Consider the following 17455-nt stretch of genomic DNA (forward strand, 5'->3'; position numbering starts at 1 on the left):
GAATTGGTCCAATGAAAAGTGAGGAATAAATAAGGAAATGAAGGGTGAGGCAAGGTTTTGAGAAAAATCGCACCTCTGAGAAAAAAGAAAGAAAATCGATTTTGAAAGTAAAAAGAGGGAAGAAACGAGAAAGAAGAAAAGCTAGAGGAAGGTTCGATTTTGGAGGAATTTGTAATACCTCATACTTTGATATGGTGGCTAATAAAGCTTATCGGATGCCAATTGAGGTTAATTAAAATGTTTAAAAGTAATGAAAGGTGAAAGGAATAGTTTGGAGAAAAATATTTCACACGCGAAGAAATAACAATTGAATAATAATATTTTTATTGAGGATGAATTAGCGAGATAAAAAGTGATTCGGATGTGAATCGGGGCATAATAAGACATTTTGGGTGTCAAGGAAACACGTGAAAAATTTTAGAATAAAATAATATTTTATTAATAAAATATTATTAAAATATTAATATTTTATTCAATGTCAAAATTTTCCATGAAGAAGGAGTATATGGTCAATCTAAGTGGGGGAGAAGAAGAACGAGGAAATTTCGAAGAAAAATGACGTTAATGGGGTCTGCGTGTCTTTATTAAATAAAGCTAATGTGGTAAGTAAATATTTAAATATTATAGTGATACTGCGTTGAAGTATAAAATTGATATTTTATTGGTACAAGTGTTAAGGAAGAAAAAATAGGAAGAAATTGGAATTAAAAGATTGTGGAAGGACTTAATTAAAAAGGGTGAAAACCTTGGAGGCTAAAATGGTAATTTTATCATTAGATTAGTTAAAGCTTCCAAAGGAAGCTTTGACTCTTTTCTTTTTCAGCCATAACCGGTTCTTATATTCACCAAAAGATATCTTCTTCTTCTTCTTCACCCACCTAACGCCATTTTCTCCCTCCACCATAAAAAATCAATTTTCTTTCATTTTCTTTTCTTTGTTTTCTTTTCCTTTCCTTTCTTTTCTTACTTCTTTCTTCTCCTAACTTCTTGGGCACCAAACCTGCAGCTTCTAACACCATTTTCAGCACAACCAAACCCTAGGAGAGAGAAGGAAAAATCGCTCTTTCTTTCCTTTATTTTCTATTTCTACTCCACCATCACCAACATTTAAATTTTCAACCTTAAATCTCCATTTTAAGGCTAAAAGGTATATATTTTCAACTCTTGGAATTTATAAACTTATGGGTTATATTTTCAGATTTTATTTCCTAATTTCTTCAAATTCTTTTTCTTGGAAGTGTTAGGTTTTTATTGATCTTTATGCCTCCAAGCTCATTAAGGTAAAGAACCTTTAAATTGAAATAGTCTATATGATGGATTTGAGAATTAGACTAGAATTCTATGTTAAAAATTAGGCTATAATGTAGTTTATCAAGTGTATGCCAATTAAATTATTAAGTTTAAATTATGATATATTTGAAGCTATTACTGTTTATTGGCAATTATAGGTTTTAATGGTATTTTGGGACTACCTGGATTAAGAGCTTGTAGGTGCTAGTTTTGTTAGGTGGCATTGTTAAGGTGAGTGAACTTGCATTTAAAAATGTTTTGGGATAAATGCACGTGTTCGAATGAATCATTTGAAAACTTTATTTGCCTTTGCTTTAAATGTGCCAGAGAACAAGCCCTTAATGAAATGTCTTTACGTTGTGAAATTGTGCAATGTGATTAACTCATGTGTTCTTATATTATGCGATATGTAAGTTATGCTTTGAATGATAATATTGTGTGATAATTGTAACCGCGCGTGCGGTGTGGAAGTGCACATACCGGTGATGACGGGTGATTCTAGGTATGTGCAATGTGGGAGTGCACATGTGCTGATGACCGGTGGGTGATGATTCCAGCTATGTGCGTTGTGGGAGTGCACATGAGCTGATGAGTCGGTGGTTGTATACATGTTTACACATACCATAGAAATGTTAGAGAAAATATTATGTGATTGCAATGAATGTTGAATGTTGAAATTGTTAATTGTTTCCAAATTGATTTTCAATGCAACGAAAAACTCTCTGTCTTGCTTGTCTTGCTCGGATATTTATTGTGGTTTTCACTTTTCGATTTCATTATGGATCATGGATCCTTCAACACTAAGGGGTTAAATAATCAAAGGTCAAATTGAATGGTTTTACAAGGAATTAAACTAAATTGCATTGTTTTTAACATAAGTGCATCATGATTTTTAGATTTTCCTTATCGTTTGCTTGTTCCCTTCCTATGTTCAGTCACTAGGTTTATACTCACTCTTTTTAATTTCATGTTTTTAGATTCAGAGGTAGTTGGGACCTAGATTGAAGTGTCCATTGTATTCGCCATTTTGGTGGGTACCATGGCATCTAGTAGCAGTACCCACGTCCAGAGTCACTTCAATGATAGTCAAGGTCTTTTACTTGTGTATATAATTACTTAAATGTAAATTGTGAGGTTGTTGTGCACCCTGTGTGTTGGTTTGATTAACCACATTGTTTAGGGTTGACAAACGATAACCCTATTTTGAGAACGATATATATATATATATATATATATATATATATATATATATATATATATACATATACTTGGTTTTCACGGTCTAATTTCAAAGGAATTCTTATTAGAGATTATGAGTTGAGATCTTAAAGAAAGAGAGGCTTGCTTGGGTTGGTGGGCTATGCCATTGGGCCCATGCACTGGTCATGGTTGGGGGTTTGGGCTAGATAAAGTTGGTATCAGAACTCTAGGTTTAGTTGAGTCCTAGGGGTTCTTGTGGTTGTCAACGAATTTTTTGGAGTTCGTGTAGAGTCTTGTCCTTGGATTGTGGGTGCTCAACACAAGTCAAGGACAAGAGGCTACATAGATCCCTAATTGATTAGAAACCTACCTATTCTTATGATGCATAAATGACTAAGCAATTGATGCTTGGTTGTGTATAGGTTTGGAGGTGCACCTATTATACGCGCCATGTCTAAAAGTAACGGTAGTCTCGGTACCCCTCACAGTACTAGCGAGGGATCGCTAGATTCCACTACTAGGAGCCAATGGCGCCCTAATCCAGGGAGTTAGAAAAGTGGCCAGTCTCGAATTCCTTTTGGATGGATCCCACCAGATTTAGAAATATTGCTTCGCAGTAGGGAAAGCCTCGAAAGTAGTGAGAGCTTTGAAAGTGAGGTAAGCACTAAGATTTGGGAAAGCGTAAAAAGTTTCTTTTTGGAAATGTTTGAGGAAAAGATGAAGGAGGCAATGGTAAGGGGTTAGCATCCAAGCAAGGTGTTAGGTGTTCGAGACTTTCCTCCTAGTTGTGGGAGAGGTGCTACACCTGTGAGTAGGAAGGAATGCGTGAGAATACAACAAGCTTGGATTAAGGATAAAATAGGGAAATCTCAAGAGGTAGAAGAGGACCGGGAAGAGGATTCGTCGATGTGCTCGGATCAAGGAGACGATGATCCTAAAGACACTTAATATTTTTATTGAACTTCGTATTATTTTAAGTCTGGGTAAATGCAGTGTAAACTAAGTAGTAGTAGTAGTTGTCTGTACAAAGGACTTAAGAGTTTGGCTTTTATTTTCGTGTGACTCGAACGGATTATGAAGTAGCTGTTTAAATGACTTGGTGCATATGAGAATCTTTTGGTATGACAGAGGTGGACTAGCAATATAATTATTGAGGAAGGATATTCACTTTAGTGGTGTGGTTGGTTGCCTTAGATAATTATTAAAGATCGACGTAGAAAGTCATTAATGGTATAGGCAACTACAAGACCTGACAAACGATTACCGATTAATCGTGGAAATGTGAAATTTGAAATCTCAATTGTAGTTACAATTTGGAAGGATATGATAGAAATTAATGAGACTATAGATGACAATTTGAATGGTTAATGTGATTAAGTCGAGGATTGTAAACTTAAGCATTGAGGGAATTGCAAGCTGATATTCTTGTGGATGAGAAATGTTAAGGGTATATGCTGGATAAACAGGAAAAGGGTCAAAAAGGATAATTCGTTGGTTAAGTGTCTGTGGTGTGTAGGTAGGTCCTAAAGAGTTGTGCAATACACAAAAAAAGAAAAAGGTATGTAAGTCTTTTAATTGTTTCTTACGAAGTACGATTGATGGTAAAAGTGGAGGCACATGGTACCATGACATTATAAAATGATAATTTGGCACAAATATAGCCATTAGGGGTAAATGATGGAACTTGAGAAAGATAAATTCTTGATTAGTAAGGATTGTGAGTATAAGGTGTGGAAAAGATGAACTATTTTCATGATCATTTGTACTGAAATGTCAATAAACTATTTGAGTTACAAGACAAGAAAATTAATAATGGATGATAAGAATTGTGGGATGCCATAAATAGTGAATAATTGTGTGTGTGGTGTTATGTAAATTGTGAAGTCATTACACAATATGGAAAGGATGCCCTAAGGTGGGACTTAATGATTGATGATAAGTGTTAAAGGATAAAATGAGTTGAAAGTATTGATTTGTCCTAGTACATATGATAAGCAAAGAGAAGATACACGTGCTTATGAAAATTGTGGTATAGGCCTAAAGGAAAGCCATGCAGCTGAGAATGATTAGTGTGGTAGCCTTAAAGGTAGAAGAATCAATTTGATAAAGTAAATTCCAACAGCTGCAATGTCGCAGTGCTGACCGTCCAACTCTGTCATGTTAAGAACCGCTCATGGCTAGAAAGCACGAGCAAATTGTGAGTGGCATGAAGAGTTTCAAGTTGAATTATGGTCATTGATCTTAATGTCAAGCTTTATTATTTGCAGCTTTAAGTGCGTTGGGAAAGTGTTTATATGAGTGAATTGAAAAGTTTCTTTATTGCCTTATTTTTTGGCATGTAAGTAAAAGAAAAGTTAGAGAGTTCTCAAGACTGCTACATTGAGATAAACTACCATGTGAAGTATTAAGATGAATAATATGTTGACTAAAGTCAAATCCTAAGAAATAAAGAAGACAAGAGATTAAGCCTTGTTAAAGGCTAAGTAAAAAGTGAGTGAAATGTTAGATGAATGTATGAGACATCGACAAGGGATGTCAATACCTAGTGATGAAATTGTGAATGAAGGATTACAAAGGTGGCATAGCAAATGAGTTAAAACAAAGTATTGCCATGCGGATTTATAAATCTTGTCTTGAATTAGTTGAATGAAAGGGATTAGTAACAACACAAGGCCAATTATGTGGCATACTAGAAACCTATGAATATAAACTAAGGATTGAATATATGAGTATGCATTTATATATCTTGGAGAATAAGTGCATGTCTTTGGAATGATATGTTTGGGATGTTTGTCACAGCCCAAATCCCGAGCCATGACTGGTGCATGGACCCAATAAGCGTGGCCCATTGGGCTTAAGCAAGCCTTTCTATGCAAATTTGTTCATTAAACCATCTGTCCCTCATTTACCTCTAAAGTTCTTAATTCATAGTTTTCAAAAATAATCTCTTCTCAATAATAAATCATGGCAACTGAATATATATCATTCACAAAATAATATTACCATCTGCCAACCTGTGGTGACATTATTATGCGAACCAAGCATACAATGTTTACAGCAAATCTCATGAATTACATTTAAATAAACATATGCACATACAAAAGACCTTGACTATCAACGGAGTGACTCTGGCGTGGATACTATCATGGGGTGTGCTGGTAAACCGACCGTAAGATGAACAGGAGGAAGCACCTCTACCTAGGATCCAACTACCTTCGAGCCTAAAAACTAAAATATGAAGTTAAAAAGAATGAGTATAAACCCAGTGAGTGAATATAGGAAGGAAACAAGCAAACAATAAGGAAAGTTTAGAAATCATGATGCATTTATGTTAAAAACAATGCAATTTAGTTTATTTCCTCGTAAAACCCCTCAATTCGACCTTTGATTATTTAACCCCTTAGTGTTGAAGGATCCATGATCCATTATGAAATTGAAAAGTAAAAACCACAGTAAATATTCGAGCAAGACAACCAAGACAAAGAGTTTTTTTTTTTCGTGGTATTGAAAATCAATTTGGAAAAAATTAACAATTTTAACATTCAACACTTATTGCAATCACATAATATTTTCTTGAACATTTCTATGGTATGTGTAAACATGTATACAACCACCGACTCATCAGCTCATGTGCACTCCCACATCACACATAGCTGGAATCATCATCCACCGGTCATTAGCTCATGTGCACTCTCACACCGCACATAGCTGGAATCATCATCCACCGGTCATTAGCTCATGTGCACTCTCACACCACACATAGCTGGAATCACCTGTCATCACCGGCATGTGCACTCCCACACCGCACACGCGTGGTTATAATTATCAGACAATATTATCATTCAAAGCATAATATATATATCATCAGAATATAGGAACGCATGGGTTTATCACATTACACATTTTACAATATAAAACGTTTCATCAAGGGTTTGTTCCTAGGCATGATTTAGAGAAAAAAAATCAAATAAAATCATTTAAGTGCTTTATCCCAACACATATGTATTTCCTAAAAATAATTTAATGCAAGTTCACTCACCTTAACAATGCCACCTAACAAGATTAGCACCCATAAGTTCTTAATATAGGTAGTCCCATAAGTTCTTAATATAGGTAGTCCCGAAATACCATTAAAACCTATAATTGCCAATAAACAATAATAGCTTCAAATATATCATAAATTTAAACTTAATAATTCTAATAAGCATACTCTTGATAAACTATATTCTAGCCTAATTTTCAACCTAGAATTCTAGTCTAATTCTCAAACCCATCATATCAACTATTCCAATTTAAAGGTTCTTTACCTTGGTGAGCTTGGAGGCATATAGATAAACAAAAACTTAATATTTTCAAGAAAAAGAATTTGAAGAAATTAGGAAATAAAATCTAAAAATATAACCCATAAATTCATAAATTCCAAGAGTTGAAAAATATATACCTTTTAGCCTTAAAAATGGAGATTTAAGGTTGAAAATTCAAGTGTTGGTGATGGTGGAGTAGAAATAGAAAATAAATGAAAGAAAGAAAGATTTTTTCCTTCTCTCTCCTAGGGTTTAGTTGTGCTAAAAAATGGTGTTAGAAGCTATAGGTTTGATGCTTAAGGAGTTAGGAGAAGAAAGAAGAAAGGAATGGAAAAGAAAACAAAGAAAAGAAAATGAAAGAAAATTGATTTTTTTCATGGTGGAGGGAGAAAATGGCGTGGGAGGGTGAGGAAGAAGAAGAAAATATCTTTTGGGGTTATGGCTGAAAAAGATGGCTGAAAAAGAAAAGAGTCAAAGCTTCCAAAGTTTTTACTATTTTTAATTAAGTCCTCCCATAATCTTTTAATTTCAATTTTTTCCTTTTTAGTTAAGTCAAAGAAAACACTTGTACCAATAAAATATCAAATTTATACTTCAACGTGGTATCACCATAATATTTAAATATTTACTTACTCGCGCTACCTTTATTTAATAAAGACACGCGGGCCCCCATTAACGTTATTTTTCTCTAAAATTTCCTTGTTCTTCTTCTCCTCTCCTCCACTTAGATTAACTATATACTCTTTCTTCATGAAAAATTTTGACACTGAATAAAATTTAATATTTTAATATTATTTTATCAGTAAAATATTATTTTATTGTAAAATTTTTCACTTGTCTCCTTGACACCCAAAATGTCTTATTATGCCTTGATTCACTTCCGAATCACTTTTTATATCGTTAATTCATCCTCAATAAAAATATTATTATTTAATTATTATTTTTTCACGTGCAGAATATTTTACTATAGAATATTCCTTTCACCTTTCATCACTTTTAAACATTCTAATTAACCTCAATTGGCATCCGATAAGCTTTATTAGCCACCATAGCAAAGTACGGGTACTACAGTCTCCCTCGCTTAAATAGAATTCGTCTTCGAATTCACGTCGATGTCGGGTTATTAATCTCACTCTATGATCTTATTCCATTCCTTACTTTATAGGGAATTTTGATTTATCCACTGTGTTTACCTCTAGTTCGACTAGAATACTTCACTTATGTCTATTATCATCTTTTAGAATCAAATCGGTGGTACCCTTCACAATCATTATCTCTTATATTAAAACGTCGAGTATGTCTTTGTCACCATCATTAAATTTGAACCATAACTCCATCTCAATCATACCTATTTCGATAACATATTATACTTACTTTGTATACTTAATCACCATCTTATTACTTCATTCCTTGTCAAACTTCTCGACATTCATTCATTCATCTTATCTCCATACACTATTATATAGCTCACAACATTATAAACATGCCATATTCATTCCTAAACGTATTTCTCAACATTGGGAGGGAGGTTAATGCCTTCAATTATTCCCACATACATCATGTTTATCTTGCATTTATGCAACTTCAATCTTCTTAATTATATTGGTCTATCTTGTATGGCTTAACCACACTATAGATTACATTTCCTTGATATTATTTCTTTGACTATTTCTCTAGAATTTCTTATATCAACATAGCTCAACTTTCGATGGGATTTTATATCATTGTACTATCTACACAACTCATCAATTATACTGAGTTCAAATCTCGAATCACTACGAACATTTTTTCACTTTAGTTGGGCACATCACTAACTCCACACATACGTATGTACACACACATTTAAATATTGTGTGGGACTCCTTGTATTCAAGTGCCTTCATACTAAATTTCCCTTTATTCATTCCCATCTATAACTAAGATTCAATATAATAATCTTCATAGTGCATGTCAACACTCTCATATTTAATCTACAAGCATTGGGGTATAATCAATCTCAGATTGGCCTCTCTAGGTATTTAAATTATCATTCCACTTACGTCTTACCATAAGTTATCCTTTACGTAATCCATACGAATTCTCATTATGCCTATGCATAGCTTCACATCATTCACATGATTATACTCCTTTCTTATCATTTCCAATCATATGCTTAAGTTTCATTATACTCTATATCCTTGCATCATAATGTCATTAATCACATCTCACTTGCTAAATGTCATTTTCATTAAATTGCAATCCAGTATGCATACATGCTTTATAATTTTATTGATCCTTCAAGGATTCATCTTTACTTGATCATTGCATCTTATGCTATACCACAATCCTTAAAAGTCATCCTCATTCCTCAATTTTCTTCCATGCCTCTAACATATACATTATATCCTTATTGCATTTCGATGTTAACCAGTCACCTAAGACTTAGACTCATTCGAATCATGCATACCGCATGCATTTTCGAATTCCAATTTCCAAATATATTAGGAGGTTTTCATTATCTAACTTTATTATCAAGGTTACCTTCAACCATCCTTTGTACTATTCACTCATACAATATAACATCATTCTCCCTTGGCCAATTTACAATGTGTACTTGAAATTGTGAGACTTGAAATAAGGTTTTTCTCGAGTACCTCTCAATGTCAATGTGAGTATCACTTTCAGCTTACAACTTCCCTTTTGTAACAACATAACTTAATGCTTGTTTTCACAAGATTCATAGCAAGATTCCTCTTGAGTATTTCCTTGCAGATACCCACCTTAAGCTTATGTCTCACTGCATGTGATCACCTAACCTGTGGTTTAACCGTTAGGCTCCTTAGCAAATTTCAAAATCCCACATTTTATACTTGCCGTGTATGATTGGTAATGCCTTCTCAAGGATGTTCATGCATTCCCGAAGCACTTAATCACTTAGTTGCTTTTTAACATTCCGAGCATATCATTCCAAAAAGGCATGCACTTATTCACCAAGATATTTAAATGCATGCTCAACTATTTATTGTTCAATTTATCTTCAAGGGTTTCTAATATGCCACATAATTGGCCTTATGTCGTTACTAATCCTTTTTCATTTAATTAAGTAGAGATAAGATTTATAAATCTGCATGACGATACTTTGTTTTAACTCATTTGCTATGCCACCCTTGTAATCCTTCATTCACAATTTCATCACTTGGTATTGACATCCCTTGTCGATGTCTCATACATTCCTCTAACCTTTCACTCACTTTTTCCTTAGTCTTTAACAAGGCTTAATCTCTTGTCTTCTTTATTTCTTAGGATTTGACTTTAGTCAACATATTATTCATCTTAATACTTCACATGGTAGTTTATCTCAATGTAGCAGTCTCGAGAACTCTCTAACTTCTCTTTTACTTACATGCTAATATATAAGGCAATAAAGAAACTTTTCAATTCACTCATATAAACGCTTTCCCAACGCACTTAAAACTGCAAATAACAAAGCTTGGCATTAAGATCAATGACCATAATTCAACTTGTGAGTTTCATCTTCATGCCGTTCACAATTTGCTTGTGCTTTCTAGCCATGAGGGGTTCTTAATGCTGTAGCATTGGGCAGTCGGTCCTGTGACTTTGCAGCTGTTGCAATTTACTTTATCAAATTGATTCTTCTACCTTTAAGGCTACCACACTAATCATTCTCAACTGCATGGCTTTCTTTTAAGCCTATACCACAATTTCCATACGCACGTGTATCTTCTCTTTGCTTATCATATGTATTAGGCCTGGTCAATACTTTCAACTCATTTTATCCTTTAACACTTATCATCAATCATTAAGTCCCACCTTAGGGCGTCCTTTCCATATTGTGTAATGACTTCACAATATATATAACACCACACACACAATTATTCACTATTTATGGCATCCCACAATTCTCATCATCCATAATTAATTGTCTTTCTTGTCTTGTAATTCAAATAGTTTATTGACATTTTAGTACAAATGACCATGAAAATAGTTCATCTTTTCCACACCTTATACTCACAATCCTTACTAATCAAGAATTCATCTTTCTCAAGTTCCATCATTTACCCCCAATGGTCTATATTTGTGCCAAATTATCATTTTATAATGTCATGGCACCATGTGCCTCCATTCTTACCATCAATCGTACTTCATAAGAAACAATTAAAAGACTTACATAACTTTTTCTTCTTTTGTGCATTGCACAACTCTTTAGGACCTACCTACACACTACAAACACTTGACCAACGAATTATCCTTTTTGACCTTTTTGCCTGTTTATCCAGCTTATATCCTTAACATTTCTCATCCACAAGAATATCGGGTTACAATTCCCTCAATACTTAAGTTTACAATCCTCGACTTAATCACATTAACCATTCAAAGTGTCATCTATAGTCTCATTAGTTTCTCTCAAATCCTTTCGAATTATAACTGCAATTGAGATTTCAAATTTCACATTTCCACGATTAATCGGTAATCGTTTATCAGGTCTTGTAGTTGCTTGTACCATTAATGACTTTTTACGTCGACCTTTAATAATTATCTAAGGTGACCAACCACACCACTAAGGTGAATATCCTTCCTCAATAATTATATTGCTAGTCCACCTCTGTCATACCAAAAGATTCCCATATGCACCAAGTCATTTAAACAGCTACTTCATAATCCATTTGAGTCACACGAAAATAAAAGCCAAACTCTTAAGTCCTTTGTACAGACAACTACTACTACTTAGTTTACACCACATTTACCCAAACTTAAAGTAATACGAAGTTCAACGAAAATATTAAGTGTCTTTAGAATCATCGTGTCCTTGATCCAAGCACATTAACGGATCCTCTTCCGGGTCCTCTTCTACCTTTTAAGATTTCCCCATATTTTCTTTAATGCAAGCTTGTTGTATTCTTATGCATTCCTCCCTACTCATAGGTGCAACACCTCTCCCACAACCAGGAAGAAAGTCTGAGACACTTGACACCTTGCTTAGAAGATAACCCCTTGCCATTGCCTCCTTCATCTTTTCCTCAAACATAATTAAGCCTCGAACTAGTCTAAATAGAGATTTTAAGATGAAATTGAGAATTTTAAAACCCCAGAATGACTTAAAATGGTGATTCGAAGTTCGAGGACCGATTTAGAGTCAAATCAAAATTTTGATGATCTAGGGACAAAATGGTCATTTTGCCATCCGAGGTTAAAATTGGAATGTTGAAAGAAGTTTTTAATCAAGATTGACTATTTAGAACATAATTTGAGTTTGAGAAGTGAAAAATTTTAATTCCGACATTTTTCAGAGCATAGGGGTAAAATAGTCATTTTGCCACCCCGAAGGCAAAATGGTAATTTTACACCACCCAACACTTGTCCAGCACATGGATTTTACCCAATATTATCAAGGATAATTGAGGAAATTTAAGTGGTGGAGAGAGATTGCTTAATGGCTAAGTATGACACATGGACTAATGGAATGGTGACATGTGTCAAAATCCCATCCATTTATTATTTTCCTTATAAATTAGCACAAAATCAGCCTATTTCTCTTCATATGGCCGTCCAAAGCAAGAACAAAGGAAGAAAAAGGAAGAACAAGAACCCTAGGGTGAAAATTCAAGAGAAAATTGGTGGATATCAAGTAATCAAGCAATCAAAAGTAAAGATATAGTACCCAAGGATCAAGAATTGGAGTACTTGGAATTCGACTCTCGAAATAGTGAGTAACCTTATCATCATCTTAATTATCTAAAGTATGTTTTATTCGATTTTGTGAATTTTATGGAAAATGAATTAAATGATTAATTTTTCAATTTTATAAACAAAATGTGATTTAATGAAATGATTTCATAAAATTGTTTTAAAATTGAATGATGGTTTGAAAATAGAGTAATTGGAGATTGTTTTTGTGTGTTGTAAATTCATGATTCTAATTGATTGGCTTATGGCAATATTGGCATGAATGGTTGATTTGATAAATGTGTTGGAAATGTATAAATTGTTGATTTGCCTTGAAAAGCTGTAAAATAAAATAAAATAATTGCCATGTCATCCTATTGCAAATTTTATTGTATGGTGGGTTTAACTTGCTGCAGTGGGCTGGTTTTCTGTGGACTAACGTATTAGAGGGGCACGGAATCCCGTTATATTTTACCTCGGTTGGAGAGGTGAGTAGGGTAACTCTCGAGGTATACTTTAGAGTTTCACTTCACGCAAAACCACCACGTGAGGGTGAACTCGGCCAACGCCAAGGAACTGCTATGTTTTCAAAATAAAAACATGATTTATGCGTACATGACTTTTTAACAGCCTTGGCGGACTTGGTTGGGATAGCCCTCGATCAAGGTATCCCTGATAATTGGGTATGAGAATGATTTTGGCACGAGCCAAAGTTTTAAGATACTCATAAGCCATGTTAATTACTCGATTTATATGAATTGATTTTATTTGGTTGAAATAAGTTGAAAGGTGATGAATTACAATATGTTAAACTATTTTATCTGTCTCCATTTACTAAATTTTAGATATTTTAGATGGTATTTGTTTACTCACTGGGATTATATAATCTCACCACCCCTATTTCCACCCATTTCAGGCTTAAAATAGGCTGTAGATAGCTGATTTCATCGAGGCTACCATTGGATTTGCATCCTCCAAACTGTCGGTTCACAGTCTTCCTTACTCTTAGTTATTCGGGGGCCCACTGGTTATTGTAAATTAAATTAAATACTCTGGCTTACTGTATTACAGTATGTATGAATTTATTTAGCTTTTATGCTACAAAAATTATTTACCGGTAACTCGATAAATATTATTTTATAAGGAAATAGAATATTTTATTAAATATTTTTATTATATTCAAATAGTTATAATTTTACTTTAAATGAATGTTTTAGATATCTAAACTTAATTTTGATTATGAAATATGTGTTTTCCACTCGCATACTACATTTTTAACTGGTTTTGAGACTTTTGAGGAAAAATGACCAAAATACCCCTGTGAGAAAAAGTTATTTTTCTATTGTTTTGATTTGGAGATAGTTTATAATCTCTCAAAACATGATATTTAACAACTGTTGCTCACAGGGGAGGTAGGAAAAACTAAGATAAAAGCTTTGCGAGGTTTCGATCGACATTCCTAGCGATGAATGTCCATCGAGACATCGTGGCAATTGTCACGGGCTCGAGGGGAGTACTAGGTCGTGACAATTCTATTGGTATCAGAGCTTTTGGTTTTAAAGATAAGAGTTTTTGGTTTTAAAGTTATTTTAAAAATTTACAATGTCAGTGTGGCCCCGAGTTAAATTAGGTTAGGTGGAATAGAACACATGCATCAGCATATAGAGCATGAGGTTACCTAAACTTGCTTTACTTCCTGTTATAGATTATCATGCTTCCTCGACGCGGACACCCACCTCTCACTAGATCGGTTGGGAGGGAAAAAGGTTGTTCCCAACATCGTTAACTAGATCTTATAGAGGGGGAATCGACTGCGTCTACTATTTGGGCAGCACCTGTTGCTGAACAAACCGAGACTCCTTCACATCCTTCGCCTCGTCCGCTACATACTAGTATTCCTGCCATGCCTCCTGAGGCAGTTCAAGCATTGGCAACCTTCTTTGCTACTATTGCTGGCTAGGCTCAGGCTGGTCAGGCTCTTCCTATAGTTTTTCAGCTGCTTCTTCAGTACCACCACCCCCATCTCCTGTCCCACCACCAGTGCTGGATGTTTCTGATTCTAAGAAACTTAAAGAGGCTAGGCAACATGGTTGTGTTTCTTTTATGGGTGAATCGGACGCAATTGTAGCTAAAGAGGTGGTGAAAATGGCTTTAAGAGTTGAGAAGCTTGCGAATAAAAATAGGAGTCTGCGAGCTGAGTTAGCAAAAATGAGAAATCTGAGTGTATCTTCTAGTCAACCACCAAAAAGGGGCAAAGACTCCTCTGTTTCAGGAAGTACTACTACTGTTTCAGTAACATCTTTTCGACCTCCATTTTCATAAACACAATAGAAGCCTCCGAGATTTAACAGATCTACGATGACTATTTTTGGGAAGAGTTTTGAAGGTTCTCATAGATGCAAAAATTGTGGGAGATATCATTTCGGGCCGTGTAGAGAGCCTGTACGATGTTTTTATTATGATCAACTGGGTCACATTAAGAGAGATTGCCCATAGTTAGGACGGGCTATGGTAGCTGCTCCATCTTTACCAGCTCGTACGGATATGCAGAGGAGAGATTCCTCTGGATTGCAACCGAGAAAGGGATGATTTTGACATACCACCAAGGGTAGATTAAATATGTTGAAATTAGTGTTCTAATAAAGTACATATGATAGAAAGCTAGTTTTGTAAATTATAGTTTCCATGATCATGAAACTCTTGAACTAATAATAAGATAAGCATAAGATGTTGATTCAGGTGGATTAATTTCATGACGATTTTAAGTTGAAGTGATTGGACTATATGAGTTGTAAGACAAAGAAGACCAGTAGTTGTGAATACTAAGGAATTGTGGAACACTAGAAAACAATGAATAATTATGTGTGTGGTGTTATACGTATATGGTGAAGTCACTATACAATATGGAAAGAGTATTCTCAAGTGAGATTTATTGACTGATGATAAGTGATGTGCAATCTGAGATACATGTAGCTATGAATAAATTTGGAGATTTTTGCTTAAGCAAACTCGTACTAAATGTTATGGTAAAGATACAGGAATGCTAGTGGCAAAATAATACGTTAAATCAATGTTCTGATCACACACTTGTGATAGAAAGTTAGTCTTGTTAATTGTGGTATAGACTCAGAGGAAAGCCACACAATTGTGAATAATTGAGGTAGTAGCTTTAATGGTGGAAGAGTTGCTGGGATAAAGTGAATTCAAATAGTTGCAATGCCACAGTACTGACTATCAAACGCTATCACGTTAAGAACCCTTAATGGCTAGAAAACAAGAGTAAACTGTGAGTGGCATAAAGATTGGACTCACGAGATTGAAAAATGGTCATTGGTTTTGATGTCAAGTTTCGTTATTGGAGTTTTAAGTGCATTGGGGGAGTGTTAAGATGAATAATATGTTGACTAAAGTCAAATCTTGAGAAATAAAGTAAACCTTGTAAAAAGTTAAAGAGGAAGTGAGTGAAAAGTTAGATGAATGTATGAAATACTGATAAGAGATGTCAATACCAAGTGAGGAAAATGTAAATAAAGATTTCAATAATGATATAGCAAATGAGTTTATATAGAATATTGTTATGAGAATATACTGATCTTGTCTTTACCTTGTTGAAAGGAAAACATTAGTAACAACACAAGTAAACTAGATGACATGTTAGAAACCCTTGGAGATAAATTGAAGCATGAGTAGTTGGGCATGCCTTTATGGAAATGATATACTTGGTGTATAAAAGAGCAAATAAGTGATTAAGTATTTCAAGAATGTTTAAACGCCTTTGAGAAAGAATTATAAGTTATACATGATGAGCGTAAGATGCGTGACTTTGAAACTTGTTAAGGAGCCAAACGGCTAAGTCTTGGGTTAAGTGATCACCTGTTGTGAGACATCAATTTAAGATAGATATCCCCAAAGAAATACTCAAGAGAAGTTCTGCCATGGATCTCTTGAAAGCAAGAACTAAGTCATGTGGTTATAAAAAGGAAGTTGTAAGTTGAGAGTGATATTAGTATTGACATTGAAAAGTACTTGAGGAGAATCTAGTTTCAAGTCTTGCAATTTCAAGTACAATTTGTAAATTGGTTAAGGGAGAATGATGTTATATTCGTATGAAAGAGTGGAACAAAGGATGATCGAAATTGACCTTGATAATGAAGTCAGATAATGAAACTTTCCTAATATATTATGGAAATTGGAATTCAAAAATGCTTGAGGCATACATGATTCAAATGAGTCTGAGTTTTAAGTGACAAATCAATATCGGAATGCAAGAAGGATACAAGGTAATGTAAAGGCATGAAGAATAATCAAGGAAAAAGGATGACTTTTAGGAATTGTGGTATTACATAAGATGCAATGATCAAGTTAAGATAAATCTTTGAAGTATCAATGGGATTATAAAGCATACACGCAGAATAGATTATAATTCAATGGAGATGACATTGTGATGCAATGATATATAGTATAAGGAAACTTAAACATATAATTGGAAATGATAAAAAGAGAGTATAAGTATGTAAATGATGTAGAACTATGCACAGACATGATGAGAATTTGTATGAATTATGAAGATTATTCTATTGAATCTTGGTTATGGATGGGAATGAACAAAGAGAAATTACTCTGAAGGCATTTGAAAACAGAGACCCGTATACATAATGAGGAATATGGACATTTGAATGTGTGTGTATACGTGTGTGTGGAGTTAGTGATGTACCCAACTAAAATGAAGAATGGTTTTAGTGGTTCGAGATCTGAACTCAATATATTTGATGAGTTGTATAGATAATGTAACGATCCAGAATCATATCAGAAGTCGATTATGACGACCTAAGGAATTTTGGGGAAATAGTTAAGGGAATGTAATATATAGTACAATTAAGCCATATGAGATGGATTAATAGGATTAAGAAGATTGAAATTTCCTAAATGTGAGGTAAACATGAAGTAAGTGGAAATAATTGAAGCCATTAATCTTCCCTAACATTGAGGATATGTAC

General features: G+C 34.2%; 1 protein-coding gene across 1 annotated transcript in view; it reads left to right on the top strand.

Moving 5' to 3' along the window:
* The window catches only part of LOC18604534 (tetratricopeptide repeat (TPR)-containing protein), a 37686-nt gene extending 24061 nt beyond the window's left edge, over positions 1-13625 (top strand). Inside the window, exon 7 of the transcript XR_016025506.1 lies at positions 13375-13625. The gene's annotated coding sequence lies outside the window, so the exon portion shown is untranslated. The remainder of the gene's footprint in view (positions 1-13374) is intronic.
* The last annotated feature ends 3830 nt before the right edge of the window (positions 13626-17455 follow it).

The sequence above is a fragment of the Theobroma cacao genome, chromosome 3, assembly GCF_053813885.1.
Source record: "Theobroma cacao isolate CCN51 chromosome 3, ASM5381388v1, whole genome shotgun sequence".
Taxonomy (NCBI): Eukaryota; Viridiplantae; Streptophyta; class Magnoliopsida; order Malvales; family Malvaceae; genus Theobroma; species Theobroma cacao.